Genomic DNA, 22,780 nt, shown 5'->3' on the forward strand with positions numbered 1-22,780 from the left:
CCGCAGGTGCTGGAAATCTGAAATAAAAAACAAAAAAATGCTGGAAAAAATTCAGCAGGTCCAGCTGCATCTGTGACGAAAGGGTTAACGTTTTGAGTCCGTGAAGAAGAGTCATACAGACTCAAAACATTGGGCAGAATTTTTAGCTGAGCGGGCGGGCGCACTCCCGACCCGCTCAAGCGTAAAATGACGCGCGATGACATCAGGCGAGCGTCCCGTCGTCATCGCGCACTCGCGCGATGTTTCGTTCGGTCGGCGCGCGTGGGAGTCCGCAGGCAGCACGCCTCCCGACAATTAACAGGCCTATTGAGGCCATTAATTTAATAGTTAAATGGAAATTTCTGCAGAGGCAGGATGAGGCTTCCATTAAAAAGACAAGGAAAATGTTCGAATCCCATTTATAACATGTCCCTGCTCATGTGACAAAGTCACATGAGGAGACATGTTTTTAACATTTTAAAATTCTTTATTTGTGTTTGTAAAAATCTTCAGCTCCCTGAGGCAGCTCTGTGCCTTCAGGGAGCTTCCAGTGTGCGCACCCATGCGCATGTGCAAACCTCTGCGCTCACCCTCCTCCTGCCCCCACCAGACAGTGTTCAGTGTTGCAATGTGCGATTCACAGCATGAAATCAAGGTCAGGGTCCGATCACGAGCGGAGGTCAGCTTTGCCCACCCAATGAGGTAAAAATCCTACCCATTAACTCTATTTCTCTCTCCACAGATGCTGCCAGACCTGCTGAGCTTTTCCAGCATTTTCTGTTCTAATAGGTAGGAAAGTAAGTTGTGAAGAGGAGATAAGGAAGCTCCAAAGGGATATAGTTAGGCTAAGTGAGTGGGCAAAAATCTATTTATTGTTTATCTGTTTACTGCAAGGGGAATTGAATGTAAAAGTAGGGAGGTTATGCTTCAGTTGTACAGGAAACTGGTGAGACCACATCTGGAGTACTGTGTATAGTATCAGTCTCCTTATTTAAGGAAGGATGTAAATTCTCTGAAGCAGTTCAGAGAAGGTTTAGACTAATACCAGGAATGTGTGGGTTGCCTTATGAGGAAAGGTTGGACAGGCTAGGCTGTTTTCCACTGGAGTTTAGAAGTGTAAGAGGTGACTGGACTGAAACCTTTAAAATCCTGAGGGTTTTGGCAGGGTGGATGTGGAGGAGATGTTTCTTCTTGTGGGAGAATCTAGAACCAGGGGTCACTGTATAAAAATAAAGGGGTCGCCCATTTAAGACAGAGATGAGGAGAAATTTTTCTCTCAGAGGGTAGTGAGGCTTTGGAAATCCCTTCCTCAAAAGGCAGTGGAAGCAGAGTCTTTGAATATTTTAAAGCAGAGATGGACAGATTCTTGATGAACAAGGAGGTAAAAGGTAAAAGGGGGTAGGCAGGAGGTTACAATCCGATCAGCCATGATCTTGTTGAATGGCGGAGCAGACTCAAGGGGCCGAGTGGAGTCCTCCTGCTTCTAATTTGTATGTTCTTTTGTATATATGTTCCAATGCAGGTTGGGCAGAATTGATTTTTTTTTATTGATTCAAGGGATGTGGGCATCGCTGGCTAGGTACGCATTTATTGCCCATCCCTATTAATTAACAAGGGTTATGATCCACTTTCCAAATAGGACGCATCTCCAACAAGAGTTAAATTAAGTGTTAATTTGCCTTTGGATATTTATTCAAGCTATTTGCGTAACAGTAAAAGCCTTTCAGCGTGTTCTCATTTGCTCTTCCCAAGGTACGAGATTACTCAGAAGGCTTTGGAGTTTCTTCAGGCATTTTAAAGTTGTTCAGTCATTGCATGCCATGCTAAACATGATATTACATCCTTAATTCAGCGCTCCACATTGTTCATCCGTATATAATCCTTGAAGATTAATTACATTTTAACAAATACTATAATGCTTCTAGTTCTCCCGAGGCTAGCAGTAATCTTTAGAAAGATTAAAATAGATTAACTTCTTCAGTGCGAGTGCAGAGTGTGAAGTTGTAAAGAATGTGCTGAATGAAAAGACAGAGACAGGTCAATATCCACAACAGCAGCAAACCAGGTCCATATGGCAAAATATGCGATCCGGGTGTGTGTGTGTGTTTTATAATCTGCATTTCATGTCATCATTATCCTCTCAAGCGTAGCAGAAGTGCAAGGTGCATCAGTCATGCAATCATTCAAAGTACAGATCACTTCCGAGGGATTTCAGTATTTAGCCTTTTCACTGGGCCACTGTGTTCTTTACAAAAAGCTATTTTTAATCAAGAAACATTTCACTGGGGAATGCGCACAAAGCTGGGCCTGAAATCCGGGCTTATTGTGGACTCAGACAGCCGAGCAGCACTGAACAGAAACAATGTTCCACGAGTTTTAGTGTCTCCTTGCTTCATGGGGTGAGAACACAGGAAACTGACTTTAATCCAAGGCTTGGATTTGAGGGGAGCCGCTTCATTGCTGACCGCTTTCTATTAAGTCAAATTCAGCATACTTTACAAAATATTTTTTAAGATCCTTATGCTGAATCAGCAAAGGTGGACCAGTGCGATATGCCAAGTGGAAGGGTTGAATGGAGAACAGGCATCATGAAGAAACCAGAAGCCCTCAGATCCCACCTGGCGCGAAAGTGCCGCCAACAGTGATCAAACAGCCAGTTGACTGTCTAGAAAAGAACCCAAACCAATTGATTTTTGAAATGAAAGAAAAAGTGTGCATTTTCTCCTCATTTTTGCTCCTTTCTGGTCGCTGAGGCCCAACGTCCGATGGCCAAGAGCCTTCTGCCCACATTGCTGTGCAGCAGGTCAGCTGCTGGTAGCCCCAGGAGACTGAGTCCCAACAAACGCTCAAGAGATAAGCACCTCAGTTTTTTTTTATTATTTAGTGAATGAAAATCCCCAAAGCCAAGCGATTGCCACCTCATTTGCTGAGTTTGAGGTGATTAGTCCATCACTTAGTCTGTAGAGGGGACACTCGCCGATAATGCGCAGCATTGTGTTTGTGTCTTTCCACAAATGCATAAAGAGTTTGTACTGAGACCCCAGTGGTGGAGGTTGGCTGCACAGTGGCTTCTGGCCTGTCCTGAACCTGTTCGACAAGGACCACTCTCGCCGTGGCAGTTCAAAACCTGCCACGCGACAGATGGGGTTTGTCACAAGGAACTTGTTCGTGACTTCCCGTGGTTCCCATTCTTTGATCCAGAGGATGTCCGCCAGTAGATCTTGCTCAGGAAGGTTGCTCCACATGGGATGCTGAGATGGACGGCGGCGGACAGTAGGTGGGTTGAACAGGTCATCATGGAGCGGTAAATGAGGTGCAGCACCGGTTGTTTCAACCAGCTGGTGGGTTTTCGTCAGTTGGCGGATGTGTGGGGGAGTGATGTTTGTGAGGACAGGAAGCCGGTGGGGGGTGTGTTGAGCGGAGAGTTCCAGTTATGATGCGCATTGTTGCATTCAATTGAGAGTCAACAAGATCTGTGTTTGTGATGACCTTTGCCAGACAGATGCACAGTACACTGTGGCGGAGTATGATAGGGCAAGGTCCGGAGGGTCGTGGCAGCAGCACAGCTGAGCAACTGAGATCAGGAACTCTGAAGAGCAGGTTCTACCATTCCATCATTTCATGAATTGATGTATCATTGGGTCTATGTGAATTCCATTCATAAGGTAGCAAACAGCTACAAATTTCCATTCATTACAAGAAGGGCAGAACTACTGAAGATAATGATGGTAATTGACCAGAGGTTAAAGCGATTTTAGCAGCTGTGATTATGAGCCAACAGTACATGAAAGGGATACTCTCCAAATCCTGGAAGTCTCCGAAACACATTTAACACGCCTCCAACTACTAAACACTCTAAAAATAGTGGTATTTATTTGACAGTGAAATGACGGTACCTGGATCAGGAATTAGTCCATTTATTATAGATTAATGCACTTCACAGTGTTTTAAGACTGAGGTTCCAAGCAGAGGGTCAAGCCTGAATATAGCAAATCCCTTCTGGGATCTGACACTAGTCCCAAACCACTTTGCAGTACAATAATAGGAACATTTTTCATCCCTGTGTTAAATTAATGTACTTTGTGTAGAACAAAACAAGCTCTTCTTTCTGTGAGATGATTTGACACTAGACTGAAAGCCAGGATCACTGCTTGCCACCAGGTCTGTGGCTCTGTTGGGAAAACTCATTCTGCCTGGGTCCTGTTAGATTTTGATCGCTCTCTCGTGTTCTCAGTATTTGTTGATGTAATCTAGTGACGGGGCACTCTAAGATATTCAGAATTATTTTAACGTCAAGCTCATCTTAATGGTGGCTATTCCTTTATTATTTCACAGAGGATGTGAGCATCGCTGGCAAGGCCAGCATTTGTTGGCCATCCCTTAACTGCCATTGAACTGAGTGACTTGCTAGGCCTGTTCCAAGTAAACCACATTGCTGTGGCTCTGGGGTCACATGTAGATCTGACAGCAGATTTAATAAACCAGACAGGTTTACCATTACTGAGACTAGCTTTCAATTCCAGATGCGTTACTTGAATTTAAATTCCACCAGCTGGTATGGTTGGATTTGAACCCATGTCCTCAGAACAATGCCTACCTTGAAGACGTATTGCTCTTCTCTCCGTCAGGATTTCCGTCTCTCTCTTTTGCCTTGTTCACCTTCATTTCTTTCCATTTCTCTCCTGGTGTTTGACAGGGTGTTTACTATCACCACCTTCAACACCTCTTTGTCCTTTTGTCTATGACATCTTTTGGTTATCTCCACCTATCACTGGCCCCTCTATCCAGCTCTACCTGTCCCACCCCCCCGCCCCCTTAAACCAGCTTATATTTCACCTCTTTTCTATTTTTCCTTAGTTTTGTTGAAGGGTCGTACGGACTCGAAACGTTAACTGTGTTCCTCTCCGCAGATGCTGTCAGACCTGCTGAGTTTTTCCAGGTATTTCTGCTTTTGTCCTCAGAACATTAGTCTGGGCTTCTGGATTACTAGTCCAGTGACATTACCACTATGCCACCATCTCCTCCAGTGGTGGTTATTGGAGGAGTTTGTGAAGGAAAAGCAACTGAGGTTGTCAGGGCTTGGCTTATGACTTTGCCCAAATATCCTTTGAACAAGGATATGCCAGTGAAGAAAGACACTGGAAGTCTGCTCTTCTTCTGCTATTCTGCTTACCTTCTCTCTGGTGTTGACCCGTACATAAATTCTCCGCTGGGAAGGCAGGCCAGCGCGTGGTACATGCTCAGGCTTCTGCCTGTGTCATTCTAAAGGCAACCACAAGGAGAGTCACACAGACAGTGAGAATGGAGTTGACTCTTTTCCCAGTTTATCCTCCCCGGCAGCAGTTAACACCTTTGTTCAGCTCGTCATCCACCACATTCGAGCCACCTCATGAATTCCTTATACAACTTCCAGCATCTTGCTCAATAGCAACACCAGGAAGGGTTTAAGGTGCAGGTTCTTCATTCCCAGTCAAGCGAAAATGCCTCCAAGATAAAGAAAAATCAAGCACAGTTTCTTTAAAAAAAAATCTACAAAAATGTTACTTGCAAATTGGTTAAAGAATGTTTCCGGGGATGAGAGAATTCAGTTGTGAGGATAGATTGGTGAAGCTGGGGCTGTTCTCCTTAGAGACGTGAAGGTTGAGAGGCAATTCGATAGAGGTGTTCAAAATCATGAGGGGTCTGGACAGCGTAGCTCCGAAGAAACCGTTCCCATTGGCAGAACCAGAGGACATTGATTTAAAGTGATAAGCAAAAGAACCAAAGACGACATGAGGAAAAGCCTTTATATGCGGCGGAGTGTTGGAACTGGAATGCACTGCCTGTGGACGTGGTGAAGGAAGGTTCAATCATGATTTTCAAAAGGGAATTGGATAATTATCTGAAGAGAAAAAATACTTGCAGGGCTATGGGGAAGCGACAAGCTAGTGAGACTAGCTGAGTTGCTCTGACAGAGTCAGCACAGACATAACAGGCAGAATGGTCTCCTTCTATGGTGTAACCATTCTATGATTCTATAACCTATTCAAGATTTCTTGATTAGATTGTCCTTCTGGAGTAATTTCAACTTTTTATAGAAAAGAAAAAGATATTGCAATTCAACCTAATCCACAAACTTTAATCCATGCCAAAAACTTGAGCTCATTCAAAAATACCGCTGCCTATATCCTTCCCTCCATTCACCCATCACCCCGGTGTTTGCTGACCTACATTGGCTTCTCAGTTATAGCACAAAAGGAGACCATTCTGCCTGTCGTGTCCATGCTGACTCTGGCAGAGCAACTCAGCTAGTCTCACTCACCCGTCTTTTCACCATAGCCCTGCAAGTTTTTTTTCCCTCATCAGATAATTATTAGTGACACCTTGATTTTAAAATTCTCATTCTTGTTATCAAACCCCTCCATGCCCTCCCTATCTCTCTAACCTCCTCAAGATCTACGACCCTGTGAGATCCCTGTGCTCCTCCAATTCTGGTCTTTTGCTCCTTTTTGATTTTAATTGCTCCACCATTGGCATTCGTGCCTTCAGCTGTTGAGGCGCTAAACTCCGCAATTGCCTTCCTAAATTTCTCCACCTCCCTACTTTTCTCTCCTCATTTAAGATGCTCCTTAAAACCTACCTCTTTGCCAAAACTTTTGATCGCCTGTCCTAATATCTCCTTATGTGGCTTGGTGTCAGTTTTTTTTTATATAACGCTCCTCTGAAGCACTTTAGGGTGTTTTACTACATTAAAGACATAAGGACATCAGAATTAAGAGCATGAGTAGGTCATTCGGCTATTTTAACCTGTTCTGTCATTTAGTACAATCATTGCTGATCTTCTACCTCAACTCCGCACTCTCGCGCTATCCCTATGTTCCTTAATTCCCTAATCTTCCAAGAATATGTCCACCTTTGAGTTGAATATACTCCATCCATGGCTCTCTGTGGTAGAGACTTCCAAAGATTCATAGCCCTTTGAGTGCAGAAATTTCTCCCCATGCCAGCCATAAATAAGGCCAACCCCTTATTCTGAGATGATGCCCCCTAAACCTAGACTCACCAGGCAGGAGAAACATATTCCCAGCATCTACCCTGTCACGCCCCTTAAGAATGGAAGGCTTAGGGTGGAATTTTCCGTGCCCGTTGGTGTCAGCCGTCATGGCGGGCGTGAGCAGACAATATGGTGAGAAGGGCAAAAATCAGTTTCACGACATTGTGAGATCAGTTTGCAATCGTCTGCTGCGCCTGTCAATGGGGGGGCCATATTTCCTGCCGCTGTGCGTCGGGGGCTTCGCTTTAAACTTGCGTATCATTAAAAACCCTGTTCACTGGAATCAACCCCCCAATGCTGGATCATCCGAGCAGCAATCACACCGACGTGTTTCACAACTGTACCTAAGCAACGTGCATTTAACGAGCTGCTCTTCGCTCAGGACTTTGAGGTTTGTTTGCCTACCTTGCTTCGGGCGGCACTCACAGTCATCAGCGCCAGGCTTCGCAGGCAGCACCACATCACTTTTAGGGGGGGCTCACAGACTGGTCTCTGCCGACCAGACCAGCCGTAAGGCAGGGGTGGCTTTTCAATGGCTGCAGGGTTATGGCTTGCTTGGGGAAGGGGGAGATGTGGCCTCAGGTAAGGGAAGAGGCTGCAGGATCTGAGCATTACTGGGGAAGTGGGGTATCCCAGGGTATGTGTAGGGACACATGTTGATCTGTGCAAGTGGCCTCAAGATGGTGAGGGCTGAGGAGGCAGTCTCCAGAGGAGATGAGGCCAGATGGAGATGTGAGGGTGTGTGTGTGAGAGAGGAAGTGGTGATGTCCCTTGAGCTGGCAGTGAGTGAGATACCAATGAATGTGTGATGGGCTTGTGAGTGTGTACGTTTAGAGTGATGAGATGGTTGCCTCACCCTGGTGGCATGGATGAGATCATTCATCCTCTTTCTGCACTGGATGGCCAACCTCTTCTGTGCAGTGTTGGCACTGACCACCACTGCCACCGACTCCCAAACCCAGGTGATGTCATTGATGGGCCTCACGGCGGGCTACCAAGGTGTCCAGAAGACATCCCAGTGATGCATCACTGAATTGGGGGGGGCGCTGCAGTCTTCTTGCCTTTCGGGGCCATGTCTTCTGTGCAGCAGCCCTGGGCTGGAAACACCAAGAGGTGCGTGTGCGGCTGCTCTTTAAATATGGCGCCCGGCGTAAGGAAGCGGCGAGATGATAGCATGGCGGGCGAATCAGAGCCTGCCTGCCAGCGAAACGGCAAGTTTCCTGGGAATGCATGATTAATGAGGCGGGATCGGGAAGATACGGTGTGAAAAGTCGCCAATGCGGCTGGCGGGTAAAACATTCTTTTACCGCCCCCTCCCCCTGCTACCGCATTTAGTGCAAATCTGGGACAATCCCACCCCTATTCTTCAATCTCTCCTCACAGGACAATCCCCATATTTCACAATTCAGTCTAGTGGACCTTCATTGCCACCCCCTCGAAGGCAAGTATACCCTTCCTTAGGTAAGCAGACCAAGGCGCTATAAAAATGCCAATTGTTGTTATTTCCAAGAAATGGGAAAACATATATAGTTAAAAGCAACAGCTGGACAAAGACCAAAGTGAAGACTGTTCATAAGGAAAAGTAAAGTAAGAGATAGTGGGTCAGTACAGAGATTTCCTTCTAGCTTGGGGCACCTTCTAGGGTATCTATCCTGTAAAGGAAAGCAGTTTTCACATGTGTAATATCTGAGTAAAAACAAACCAGCTGTAAGCAATACAAAACAAAACAAAAACTCACTGACTGAAACAAGTCCAACAGGAGTTAAGCATGTTTCTCATTCTATACAATGCCAGAACAGCTCAGCTCCTGGCATTTCTAGGTCCCTAAAGCTTTGCCAGTTGCAGCAGAGATCCTTCTGTCAGTCTCTCAGGTGGAAAGTATTGATTTTACATCTGTCTCTGCTGCAGCGAGTTTCCATTCATGAGCCCTCCGAGACCCCCTGTCACAGGTTTTCCAATCTTTTGAAGCGCATTGATCTCGACAGGGGACATTAAAGATCTCCGCACACTTCAGCTAATTTCAGCGCGCACGTGAACCCCGGTCGATACAGGTGCACTTCACCTTCCTCACCAAAGAAATCGGCTGTTCAATGATCAGGCCGCATATGTTAAGGTTTCCTTTTACACAGTGGACAACCAAAGGCAGTTATTCGGATGCGATATTCCTCAGATCCCTTTCTCTGTTCCACGTGGTCTAATTTGACGTTAAATGTATAATGATTATTTTTTTGCAGAGGGAAGAAGTAGTTTTTTATGCAATTGACACTTTTCCAAGTTCTGGTCTGCAGTGTCAGCATGCAACCACTCCTGGGACAGGTTCAGCAGAGGCCAGATTAAAGCATCTTTGCCTCTCTAATAATATACCTTTCAGGAGCATTCTTTCCTTTTAATATCGCTGCCCAGCTGTCTGTTTATCTCCTTTATATAAAATGGCACATTTGATGCCAATTAACTCCAAATAGTAGGCAATTTCTGTGTTCTGGCCTCATGCCCACTAAGAGCTGGGTTGACGTTACTGATATTCAATTCACTTATGCCTCTCACGCTGCACAGGGAGAAGAGGGTTTCAGTCGAATGGCTGGGCTGAATTGAACCCATTAGAGAGTGGTAAAAAGAATGATGTGCTAACTCCACAGCCCCGCCCATCTTATCCAAATTGGCCGTTGTGTTTCCTACACTAGAGCAGTGACTCCATTTCAAAAATACTTCATTGACTGCAAAGCACTTTGGGACATCCTGTCGTTGTAAAAGGTGCTATGTAAATGCAAGCCTCTCTTTCAAATGAATATTCTCGCCAGCCGGATTACCCGATAGCCTCGATGGCCAAATGTAAACTGGAGCCTTAAGATATGGGCTGGGATTTTCCAGTCCCACCAGCGGTGGTTTCTTTGCGGGACACTTTATTTGGACATTAGTTGTTATTGATCATATGATCAGATCGTACTTTTTGTCACCATGGGCAGAATCTTCTGCTCGGCGAGTGGGGGGCGGGGCCCACTCGCTGACGCGTAAAATGACGCGGGGTGATGTCGGGCGTGCGTCCTGACGTCACCCCGCGTCATTTAGATCTTCAGATCAGCGGGCACACCATTAATGGACCTGCCCATCCTACCTTAAGGTTGGCAGGCAGGCCGGGAGCCCTGGCAGGCTTCTGAAAAAGCCTGAAACCTCATCCACGGGCGGGATGAGGTTTCATGAGGGCATTTAAAAATCTCAGAATATTTCAAAATAAAAGTTATGGACATGTCCTAACTCATGCGGCAGTGTCACATGAGGGGACAGGGCAGCGAAATTTTTTTCTCAATTGTATTCGAAGTTTCAAATCTGAGCCGATCTCCCTGAGGCAGCACTTTGCCTCAGGGAGGTGAGTGCGCTCGTTCATGCGCATGCGTGAAAGAGCGCACTGTCGGCTCGGGGAATCACCCTCCCAGCCTGCACAGGGAGCGCACAGCTTAATTGGCCCACCCACGTAAAATGGCAGCACGCCCCCGACTGGGGGTGCCAATCGGGAACCCACCTGCCCGTGCCCACTCCCGCACATCCCCCCCCACGGGAAGAAAATGCTGCCCCATGTTCATGATCACAAATCATCCCACTTCACCAATCCCTCATTGTCTATTCAGCCTATTGCACTCATCAGCGGTTTGCCTTTAGTCATTAACTGCTGGGTACCATGTCTTATAGAATCCTAGAACAGCACAGTACAGAAGAGGGCCATTCAGCCCATCGACTCTATGGCAGTCCTGTCAGAGAGCAATCCAGTTAATCCCACTCTCCTGCCCTTTTCCCAAATCACTATAATTTATTTTTTTGAGTATTCGCCAAAATGACAAAGACAAATCTTATCGTAGATGTATGTTTTCTGGAGAAAGCAAATATTAAGTCTAAGCAGTGTAATCGCCCCAGTAAATGTAGCAGCCAGTGTAGTGCTGAACTGTATAGACCAGGAAAGTCTCAGATTTGATCCAACATCTGGGTTTTGTTAGTTGACCAGGAGCAGAAATAACCAGGCAGCATTCCAGCTCCCAATCATCTCCGGATTGAAAGCATGTGAGGGTACAGGTAAGAAAAGGTCAGAGTTCGACTGTGATGTGCTGCTCTTGTGATCTAGGCTGACGTAGGAAAGAATTTTTAAAAATTGCATCTTGAGTGAGAATCTGTAATGGAACTATCTGGAGAATCTGTAATGTAACCGGGAACAGAGGGAGCAGGGGCAAGAAAAGAAATTGGAGAAAATAAGCTAAAAAGTAGACTTGAATTTGCTTCACATGAAATACTCCAGTTGGTATGTGGATTCATTGCAACCAAAGTACAGGAAGATTTTATTTTTAATTTTTGAGTTGCCACTGAAAGCATTAACTGTTATATCAAGAGGAGAATTTACCATAAATGCTGTTTAAAGAGAAATGCTAAAGTCAGATCACTAATTTTTGCTTATCTATTAATGGAAATCTTGTAGCGTTGCTCAATATAAATTAGATGATGTGCTGCTTTTAATCAGAATAGAGGTCTTCTACTATCTAGTTTGACAATGTATTATTCCACTGCTAAGGTGGAGCCATCTCCCTTCGAAACTACTAAGTCTAATGCCAGGATTTCCTGGCCCCGCCTACTGCCAGGATCTTCCGGTTCCGCCGAAAGTCAATGGACTTTTGGCTGACCCGCCACAGCTTAAGGGCAGGATTTTACCCTTGGTGTGTGGGCGCACGCCCAACACGCTCGCGCATGAAATAAAGTACGTGACGTTGGACGAGCATCTCAATGTCAACGCGCGCACTCACGATATTTCACTAGGCGGGCGCGCGATGAAGACGGAGGCACGCCTGCCATTAATTAAGTGGCCAGTTAAGGCCCTTGAAAGACCAATTGACTCCGAGTTTACATAGGCCGTGCGATTTTCAGGCCGTCGCACGGGCACAACGGGCAGGCGGGTAGGCCACAATTTGCAAAACCTCATCCACGTGTGGGATAAGAGGGGTCAGTGGGCTTCACAAAGCAAATAGTGAGTAGTTTTGTATTTCACTTGCTGCTGGTTGCTTCTATGAACAGGACAGCTTCATTTCGCTTCAGTGCTGCATTCAGAGCATTTAGAGGCTTCAGTTCAGGACTCAGTGTTGTCTTCCAGGCCCCTGGAGGATCCACACCACATGGACCCTTCCAGGTATCAGACAGCCTTCCCTTACCCTGGTAATAGGGATTGTGGTCTCCGCTGGTGGCATCTCGTCTGAGGAGGAAGAGAGGGCCAGAAGGGGGAGGAGGCCAGGTGTCCCTATGCAGCTTCCAGGGGAGGGACCTGTGGGAGGAGAGGCGCAGGCACAAGGGAAGCAGGGCCAGCAGGAAGTCCAAGGCTGAAGGGGCCACAGAAGACGCCACTATCCTGCTGCCAGGGTTTACAGGTGGCGATGCAGCTACCTCAATATGTCCGAAGTGCAATGCCGAAGGAGGCTCCGTCTCTCAAGGGAGACAGTGCCCTCCATTTGTCAGAGGATCGGCCCTGGGATCAGCTCTGACTGTGTGGGTGGACACCCCATGCCAGTGGCTCTGAAGGTCACAATGGCCCTCAACTTCTATGCCTCCAGCTCTTTCCAGGGGTCGGTGGGGGATCTGTGTGGAGTCTCCCAATCAGCTGTCCACAGTTGTGTCAGGCTAGTGACAGAAGCTCTGTTCAGGCGGGTATCGACTTTCATTCATTACCGCACGGATGAGGCAGAGCGAGCCAGAGGCTTTGTGGCCATTGCTGGCTTCCCCCGTGTCCAGGGTGCTATAGACTGCACACATGTGGCCATCAAGGCGCCAGTGGGTCAGCCCGGTGCCTTCGTCAACAGGAAGGGCTTCCACTCCATGAACGTGCAGGTAGTGTGTGATCACAGGATGCAGATTCTACAAGTCTGTGCAAGGTACCCAGGCAGCTCCCACGACGCCTACATCCTCAGACACTCCCAGGTGCCGGGGCTCTACAGTGCTCCAGTCCGGCTGGATGGATGGCTGCTGGGTGACAAGGGCTATCCCCTCAGAAGGTGACTCATGACACATCTCCGCCATCCAAGAACAGAGGTCAAGCAACGATACAACAGGAGCCACGCCTCCACAAGGGCGGTGGTAGAGAGAACCATTGGTCTTCTCAAGATGTCTGGACCATTTAGGGGGCGCACTGTAGCACCCCCTAGATAATGTGTCACTGATAGTAGTTGCATGCTGCGCTCTACACAGTCTGGCACAGGAGTAAGAAGATCTTGACGCAGCTGCACAGGCAACAGACAATGAGTCCCGTAGTGAATGCAAGGACGAGCACGCTCAGGAGAATGCTGAAGGCATAGACTCACACCTGGGTAACCTCCATGGAGGCAGGGGCACCCGGGAAGCTTTGATCCAACACTCCTTCAGCTAGCCTACCAAATAAGAACCACCATCACATGCCATGGCTGCAGACTCCATATTCAATCCCTGACAGGACCAGTGCCTTGGTCAACAACATACACTATGTGCCACTGCAATAAAGTTTAAGGAGTCGCCCGTCCTTCATAACATCATGGCTTACCCCACACTTACAGAGCAAATGAAGCATCTAGAGGCCAGTTGCAAAAAAAAATCTCATTTACTTCTGAGTGACAAACATTGCAGAAATTAACATTCACCGGTGTTTTACATCACACCTTTAAAAAAATAACCCTGATCAGGCCGTGTTGTGCTGAGGGTGCTTTAAGTTTTCGCTTGTGAGTACTCCGTCTAGCTGCTCCCCGCCTCGCTGGCACCTGCATTGGAGACAGCCTGCTGACTCTGCTGTCTTGTTGGCCTTGATGACCTTGACGGGCATCCTCTGGCCAGTGGAACCTGTGCTGGCCCTGCCTGGGAGGGAGCGGCCAGTGCCATGACTGGCATCTCCCCAGTCGCTGCAGCCACATCGGATGCCACGGTCACTGGCAGAGAGGTGGAGGAGCTGCTGGTATGTGCTTAGCATGCTGGTCCTCAGGGGTCAGAGGTGAGCCTTCAGTGAGGGGCTGCTAGTGAACCTAAAAGGGAGAAGAAGCACATGTCATTAGTTTAAGTCATTAGACTGTCAGTGTGCATGCCTGGCACCCTGCTGAGACAGAGATCTGCATCATGGTGCCCACGTCTTTCCTTTATCAATGGGTATTCCAGGTTCGAGGCTCACATCAATGTACAGAAAACACTGCAATGGTTGCAAAAAGCCACATTCTCGCCTCAATGCACTGCACTCTTACCTTCCTCTGGCACCCCAACCTCACCGTGCCTCTCCAGCTCCAGGGCCTCCTGTTCGTATCTACAGCAGATGAAGAGGTGTGGGGGTCCCTCACCAGTCCACAACCTCTCTGCATTGTTATGGGATGTTTTCTCCTTGAAGGATAGAGGAACATTGATTAGTGTACCCTCTACCTGCAGCACCATTGCAGCCTGGCCAATCCCACCTGAGGAACACCTCGCAGGGCTCAGCACATTCATGACCCTGGAGCCGCAAGGCACTCAGTCCAAGCAGCCAGGGCTCACCCCCTTGGCCAGGTCCTGCCTCGTTGACATTTGCCACTCACACTCTAACACCTCTGAAGTCCACGGGCGATGGGCAGCTCCTACCTGTTCTGCAAAGTGACCCATGCCAACACGGTACTCGCCCTTCCCGATCGCAGGAGTTTGTTAAAGGGCTCCCAGCACTGGACCCATGTGAGCCTCACCACGTCGTGGCTGCTGATCCTGGATACCACCTCCTCCCAGGCCTTTTTGGTGAGGTGGGGGGGGGCCTCCTCCTCTCGTCCCTGGGGACAAGGGTTTCCCTCCCGGCTGCCACCTCCTCCAGGAGGGCACCGAGGCACTTGTCCGAAAAGCGCGGGGCCAACTGCCCCACCATCCTGCCCTCCCGCCTGCCGTGTCCGCCTGCTGCGGCATCCATGTACACAACTTCCACCTCCTTCAGTAGCAGCCTTCCATGGGGCTGCCGAGGCTGTATTTGAATCAGCCGCTGGGTCGCCATTGGACCCGGTGGACATTAAGCCCCCCACCCACCCCTTCGCACTCATTCAAAGGCCGCGTCTCACGCTGGGTGGGCCTTAATTGACCCGCCCGTGTAAAATCGCGGTGCGTTGCTGATTGTGGGTGGCGGTCGGCTTCCTGCCCGCCCCCACTGAGCCCACATGGCAAGGGTAAAATTCTGCCCTCTGTGTTTTTCAGCAAACATTGGCTCTGGTTGGATTCTCAACACAGTTGGTGAGGGAAATTTTCAGGTTGGAACATGCTTGTAAACCTCAGGTCAAAAGAAGCCAGCATTATACAAGTGATTTCTTTCCTCTCCTCAAAGATTGCTTTGCTCTTGTAACAAAATGTGGCACTTGGAACTACCACATCTGGAGTGTGACAGCGCATGCCAGATGCAATACTAGTTAATATGAACTAGTGAATCTCCTGAAGCCTTGAGTTATTTAGTTTGTGCTCATTGTAATAGACTGAAAGAGAGAGGTTACAGTACCACCTCTGGAACAAGAAAGAATAAAAGGCCTTACTATTCCAATGCTACCCATTGATTTCAAGGTACTGGGGACACGATCACATTATTAACTCAAGGATTATAAAAATATTATAGCTTTTGTTGGTGCTTTACCAGTGAGTGCTAATGACATTATCCTGGCTTAGAGAATGTTCTGAGTCTCAAGTCATGAGGAAACTAAGTGAATATGACACATAAAATGGGGAGTAATCTTGAGGAACTGGGGTTTGGGAGAATATGTGGCTCTTCCTACTTCCAAGGACTGGGGAATTGGACCTATAAAGTGCTGGAACGAGAGAGAAAATAAGGGAGAAAAAGAGAGAGGAAAGGCAAAGTACTGTTGCAATAGCTGGCTTAAATCTTCATTATTAATGGCTATTATTAAATACCCTTTGTTCTTTATATGTAACTGTGTTTGGAGCCTGATATCCAGTGCTTACATGGAATTGACAAGTGACAAGAACATTGAAGCAACTACGGAGTAAAGGCTGTGCCGAAGTCTGCTTCCTTATGCCATTAGTTTAATTCTCCGCTCCAGCGCTTGTGATGCCATTAATTGGCCAACCGGCGTGAAATTGCGGTCGGGGCCCAATTGCAAGTGGCGGACGATTGCATGGCTGCTGCGCCCGCCCGATGAGGGGAAAATTCTCCCCAATGGCTTTTCTGTCAAAGTTACTGAGAATGAGCAGGAGAATCCTCATAGAAATTCACCCCAAGACTTCTGTTTAGTAAATTCCATTGGCCACCGACTAGCCAAGCTTACATTCAATGATGGGAACAAAGATACCTCTAGAAGACGGCAAGGGAGTGAGTATTCTAATAGCCTCCTTGGAGATTGGGAGTCCCAGAGCCACTTAGCACTCAAGCTAAGTTAACCAGTGAAACAAATTTCATCAGTTGTTGGCTCACCCTTTAGATAAGCCATTTTCATTGTCATCAATAAGTCGTTGTCAGCTTGCAAGTCAACTTCTTTCTCAAAAATATGGGGATAACTCTATGATTCCATCATTATTTCCGTGATAACACGTAAGAAACGGTGAGAAATTGAGTTAAGATATTCATCAGTTTTTTTTTCTATTCATTCTTGGGATGTGTGCCTGGCAAGGCCAGCATTTTATTGCCCATCCTTAATTGCCTTTGATAAGATGGTGATGAGCTGTGTTCTTGAACCATTACAGTCCATGTGGTGTAGGTGCACCCAAAGTGCTATTAGGAAGGGAGACCCAGGACTTTGATCCAGCGAAGGAACTGAGATATAGTTCCAAGTTTCAAGATGTCTTGTTCGCATATCATGAAAAGTTCAAACCCTCCTGGCCCAACTAGTTCAATGTATTGTAAATAACTAGGTAAAAACAAAAATTTAAAAGAAAAATCTTCCCCCGTGGCTCAGTGAGAAGCTGAGCTTTACAGCACAGAGAGATTGCAGCTTTAATCCCCGGCATGTTGTGAGTTAGCTGGTCTCAGCCAGGGCAGTAACTTTGGAACTGGAGCAGTCTTTTATGCTCTAGTTTAGAGGTTGGGGAAGGTTGGCTAGGGTTTCTACTTCTGATCACTAACCAGTCGCACTTGCTTAAAGTGCACGTGTGGATCTCAGGCGAGGCCAGGATTAGACTTTACTGTGATGCCACTGTGTGGCCAGGCAAGAGACAGATCAGCCAGGTTGCCTGCTCCTGATCCATCTAGAGTGGAAAGTGTCCAGCTGAGGATGCTTGGTGAGGGCAGGATTGGGTTGGCCCCAGTTGCCCCTCAGTTATGCCAACAGTGCTTTTCTAGGCTCTCACATGAAGATTGGCTGCTTGGTCAAGATACCCAAAGTGTGCCAAGGTCCATGAAAAAAATTCTATTGTGAATCAGTAGCTTTAGGAGAAGGGAGAAGGGAAATAAAAAATAAGATATGAACAGTCACAAGGGGGACCAAACAAAAGAATTGCAACACTGGGATGGGCTTAATGAGCTGGCCTTTGTCAGGCCTCTGCATTAAGTCGTCAAGTCTCTTTATTGAGAATCTTTGTACATTGAAGTAGGGATAAGCCTACACAATTTAAATGTTGCTAAATGCTGCGGTGGACATTAATGACATCAGATGTCACCTGCCATCTCTTCCCTACTGGGAATCATCAGGAAAAAGATTTAAACGTTGGAGAATTAGAAAGTTCCTTAGGAAGAGGAAAAGGAAGGGAAAATGTCCATTTTAAATTTCGTAACAATAGAGAGGAAAAATGGACTTTGTTTAAACTTTTGTTTAAACCACAGGTGTAAAAGTAGTTTTTTTTTTTACAAGTGGGCGAAACAGGTCTAGAGGTAGTCCCTGATTCTCAACCTTCCCACCTGGGAATGGTGAACAATACAAAATGCCTTGATGGTGGAAGGGGAGTAGATGGAATGGAAAACAGAAATCTGAAATATAAACAGAAATAGGAAGAGACCCTAAAGGAGAAGAAAACAAAGTGCCTGAAAGGCGCATTGCCGTATTGTGTGTTAAGCAGGTGTTGTGAAACTTGAGGAAGCTCATAGCTACATTCCAATCAATCTGTTCAAAAGCAGTAATATCAGATTGAATTACCCCACCTGTTCAGTCAGAATATTGCATGAAATAGCCCATTAAGTCTGTGCCGGTGTTTTACTCTACAGAAGCCGCATGATCCAAGCTCACACTTCGGTTCACTCCCCAATGCAACCACTAAGAAAAAGAGCCCTTTGCAAAATTCCAGACCTATGAAATTCGAATGGGACAATCCAGGGAGCAAGAAGTAAAGTTACAGGTAGAATCAAGCCAGACCACCTGAGGTTCACATGCCCCACAGGTGGGGCACTTATGTACATGCAAGTCTCGTTCAGACATTGGCTTCAAATCATATCTTTCACATATATTTTTTTATTTCCCTTTTCCCTTCTCCCAAAGCCACTGCTTCACAATAGAATTTTTTTCATGGACCTTGGCACACTTTGGACATTTTGACCAAGCTGCCAATCTTCATGTGAGCGCCTAGAAAACCACATTACAACAGTAATTACACTTCAAAAGCACTTCATTGACTGCAAACGTGCTTTGGAACATCCCAAAGATATGCTAGGTGCTCAGTAAATGTAAGTTCTCTCTCTCTCTCTCTGATACTTGAAGTAATTTATGGATTTTACTTCAATGTCACACTGCTGTTACCTGGAACTGTGGTACAAGGAGGAACAGAAATATAAGCGATTGGAATCATTTGTTCATTAGCAGGAAACTCGAGAGACAATAAACATCTTTTTTTTCTCTGCAGCTCTTAGCTCTCTTTGAAGCCAATGTCTGAACGAGACTTGCATGTACGTAAGTGGGACCTGTGGGGCATGTGAACCTCAGGTGGCTTGGCTTGATTCTACCTGTAACTTTACTTCTTGCTTCCTGGATTGTCCCATTCGAATTTCATAGGTCTGGAATTTTGCAAAGGGCTTTTTTTCTTAGCAGTTGCATTGGCGGGATACATTCAGAGTGTTACAAGCAAGATGGGAGGAGTGTGCAGTTGATCTAGCCTCACTACTCCACAGGTCATGCCATTAGTTTAAAAGTTTAATTCACTCATCGAAATGGCCAATGATTTACCTTTGCTCCTGTTAGACCCAGAATAAAACAGACTTTAACCAGGCTTCTTTCAATAAACTCAGAATAACTATAAGACAAACTTCTTTTTTAAAAACAAGCTGCAAGAACTGGTTAACACATAATTTGCAATCTGGTATTGTAACTATCGATCCCTCTTAAAATTCCACAGCACACACCACACACAAACAACAAATGGATAGGGTCTCTGCAGAGATAGGAGGTTGAAAAAAGGACTTCATAAAACAAAGGATTAAGTTTGCAGGGTTTCAATGCTGTCAATCTGGAGCTCCCTCATATGAAGACAGATCGCTACTCCCAGGCGATGCCTTGAGATTCACACCAACAGAGCTTCAGTGTGGAGGAAAATAGAGCTGGATCAATACTTCTTGTCTCAGCCTCTCAGGTTTCCAAAGACAGTTCTACTGAGATGACGATTCCTAGATAGATATTTATACGCACTCTATTTCAGGCAAGGCAAGGAGAGTGCAAGCTGGACAGCTTCACTTTCTTAATCATTCCCAACTGAGTTCAAAAAAGCAAGTTCAAAACTTAAACCTCCTCTGTCAGGTGATTTCCAGTCAATCATCAGGCCTTTGCCCTTAAACCAGTATTTTTTCCATCAATTACAGATTTCAGTTCAATAGCAAACAGTTCTCCCCTCTCAAGTGCCATGCTGGTCAGGTGATTTCTCGAAAGAGGCATGCTTGTTCACATTCCAAGGTGAACTTATGACCCTTTTTTTAAAAATCCAGGTCAGCTTCCAAGTGTCCAGATAATGCAATGTCCTTCCATATTTTAAAATAAAATATTGTCCTGGAAGTTATGGTTCTAACAACACAGCAGCTGCAGCTGGAAGCACATATAAATTGATGGCAACATTGACTGAAACTTTATGCTACTACTTTTCTTCTGCTTTGTGCATGAATAGATCTACTTCACAGGTGCAAAACAAAGGATAAAAGCTTGGGAATTGATGATCTGTTACAACAGGCACGTTTCTACTGTGCACCATGTGCGCCTATAGGAATTTCCTTGGATTCGGCTGGGTGGGGTGGGGGGGTGTGGGTGGGTGCGCGTTGTTGAGGAGCACTTTCACCTGGAACAAGAGGAATCATTAATCATTTAAATACCATGGAAGTGACATTAGCATTCCACCCCCTCCTTTTTCTGCATCTCCATTTCAATGGTCTCCTTTTCAAACAAACTGATAATGCGCAAACCCTTCATTTTAGAGGAACTGAGAAGTATCTCCCAGCAATTACCTTCCACTTAAAGAAGGTAAGTGTGTAAGATGCCAGTCCAGCAAAGGGGATAAACATCAAAGTCTTCTGGATGTAACCCATCACTCTCCTCTGTCCCTTCAGCATGTAAGCCTATGCTTGTCAGTCTTAATTTGTTCTCTAAATCACGTCACCTCTGTGTCCTCTTTTAACATGCACCTTAAAACTTTCCTCTTGACCAAGTTTTAGGTCACCCTTCCTAATATCTTCTTCTTTGGCTTGGTCCATTTTTGCCTGATTACACTTCTGTGAAGCTCCTTAGGGAATATTTCCCTGTTAGAGGCATTACATGATAAAGGCAAGTTCTGATGACGGGCACATTGACGGGAAATGATTTGGGGGTCTCTGCTTCCTGCTTGCACTGGCTTTTCTGGCATCTTTCACCAAAGTTGTTGTCAGTCGTATAACGTATGCATCCAAATATGGAGTGTTAGTTAGTTTCAAAGGACAGGATATGTCACATATTTGCACAATAAGGGGAAAGGTGGAATATATCAATCCCAGTGCAGGCGCGCATTGAAAAACTGCATTCCTGGAGGATGTCAATGGACCCCGACGCCTCTGGAACAAGAGGGAGGTCAGGGGGATTGGGTAGGGAAGGGGAAACCTGCTCGCCTCCAATTACCAACCCATTTAGCTCCTTGGGAACCTGTTAACAAGCAGGGGAGGCCAGGAGGCAATTTTCAAATCGGAAATAGTCAAATCTGAACAGTCTGGTGCACGTTCATGCACAGATGTTGGGTTCAATGCAGGGAGCTGCAATTTGTTTCAAATTCCAAAAGGATTTTTGTCACTGGGGTGTCACAGAGCACAGTACCATCCAGCTGGCCATTTGGCCAATTTTCTGAGGCTTCTGGCCCTCAAAATTGTTGTCTCCTCCTCTGTGCTAGGCAGCGGCAGGCCCTGTCTTGGTGGCCATCTGCCTTTGGCACTCCTGCTCCAAAAGGCATCTTCCATCTCCTCTCAGAGCTCAGCACCCAAGCTCACCTCTGGCCCAATTAGGGCATTAACATTTGAAGATTCCATCGTGCGACCAAAGCAGGATGCGGTGCGGAGTCGGGACCTAGAACTTATCCAGGCGTCGGGTTCCCAACCCCAATTTGAAAACCAAACCTCTGGTGTTCAGTCTTGCGACATGCAGCGGAGACAACCAATTTAAAACTGATCGATTCGACTCCACATGGCACCATGATTTAAAACTTTTTCCCCTCTTCAGTTGGCCCCCGAGGCTGTCAGGCATTCTGTGGAGGCAGCTGGCTTCCCATGTCAATATCCAGCCTGGAGGGCCCAACCAGATCATTTAAGTGACCTCAGAAACTTGGTTGGGGTTAAGAGCACTTCCTTGCAGCTGGGAGGCCCCACCCCACTACACTTCCACTGGGATTACGGCTAAGTGGAAATTCTAAGTCGCGAATTTTTTTAATCTGCAATGAAAACTTAATTTTACTCTCAGGTTTCAAGGATTTCTCCAGTGAGGTCAAATTGTGACTTTGGATGACAGAATAAAGTGAAAAGAAATAAGGAGCATTTTTTTCCCTCTTCCTCCACATAAGTATTCCTAATAATCTCAGGGATAGCCAGCCAGATGTCTCCTTACAGATATTGAATTTTTTAATACCCAGAGCAGCAGAAGGTGATTTTCAATGATTGCTGTGGATAAGGTCTATTTACACAGAAGCCGCATTAATCCAACACAGAAGCAATGCATCTACAAGAAATGTCTACGCATTTATAATAAGCTTTCAGAGAAACAGATTTATTCATCAGTACTGGTCTCAGTGATACCCAAAAGTATTTATTCTCAGTCAAGCCTCCAAAGATACAGGTTGTAGCTTGGATTCTGTTTACCACTGAACTGTCAAAGAAGCCATTTCCCAAATGAGATGTTACACCAAGGTGGATGTGAAAGATCCCACAGCACTATTTAAAGGAAAGGGATAGTTCACCCAGTGTCCTAGTCAACATTCCTCCCTCAACCAAACACCACCAGAACCGATTAACTAATCATTTTTCCCATTTGCTGATTGCAGGGCCCAAATGTGCACAAATTGGCTACTGCATTGGCCGACATAACAACAGTTATTGCACTTCAAAAAATAACCAGTCAACTCTGAAGCACTTTGAAATGTCACAATCGATGATACATAAATGCAAAGGGAGTCAGTGGGCAACCTTGTCACCCGAAAGGGTAATTGAGTTATGGAATAAGTTCCCTGGAAAGAATGTTAAAAGGGGCAGTATAAAGAGGTTCCAGAGACAATCAGGTGCTGTTCTAAGGAGAGAAGGAATTGGAAGCAAAGCAGTCGATCTTTCAGCTTTGTGTTGGGCGTTAAACTGGCACTGTGATTTGTGAAAGTATAAAGCGGGCGTTTTCGATAATGGGCTGGGCTGCAACACCTGATTTATGCCCA

The 22,780-nt window shown here is 46.2% G+C and overlaps 1 protein-coding gene across 1 annotated transcript in view; it reads left to right on the forward strand.

The window, feature by feature from the left end:
• The window catches only part of lhfpl7 (LHFPL tetraspan subfamily member 7), a 265,707-nt gene that overhangs the window by 179,915 nt on the left and 63,012 nt on the right, over window positions 1–22,780 (forward strand). The window lies entirely within an intron of this gene.

The sequence above is a fragment of the Cetorhinus maximus genome, chromosome 9 (assembly GCF_964194155.1).
Source record: "Cetorhinus maximus chromosome 9, sCetMax3.hap1.1, whole genome shotgun sequence".
NCBI classification, from domain to species: Eukaryota; Metazoa; Chordata; class Chondrichthyes; order Lamniformes; family Cetorhinidae; genus Cetorhinus; species Cetorhinus maximus.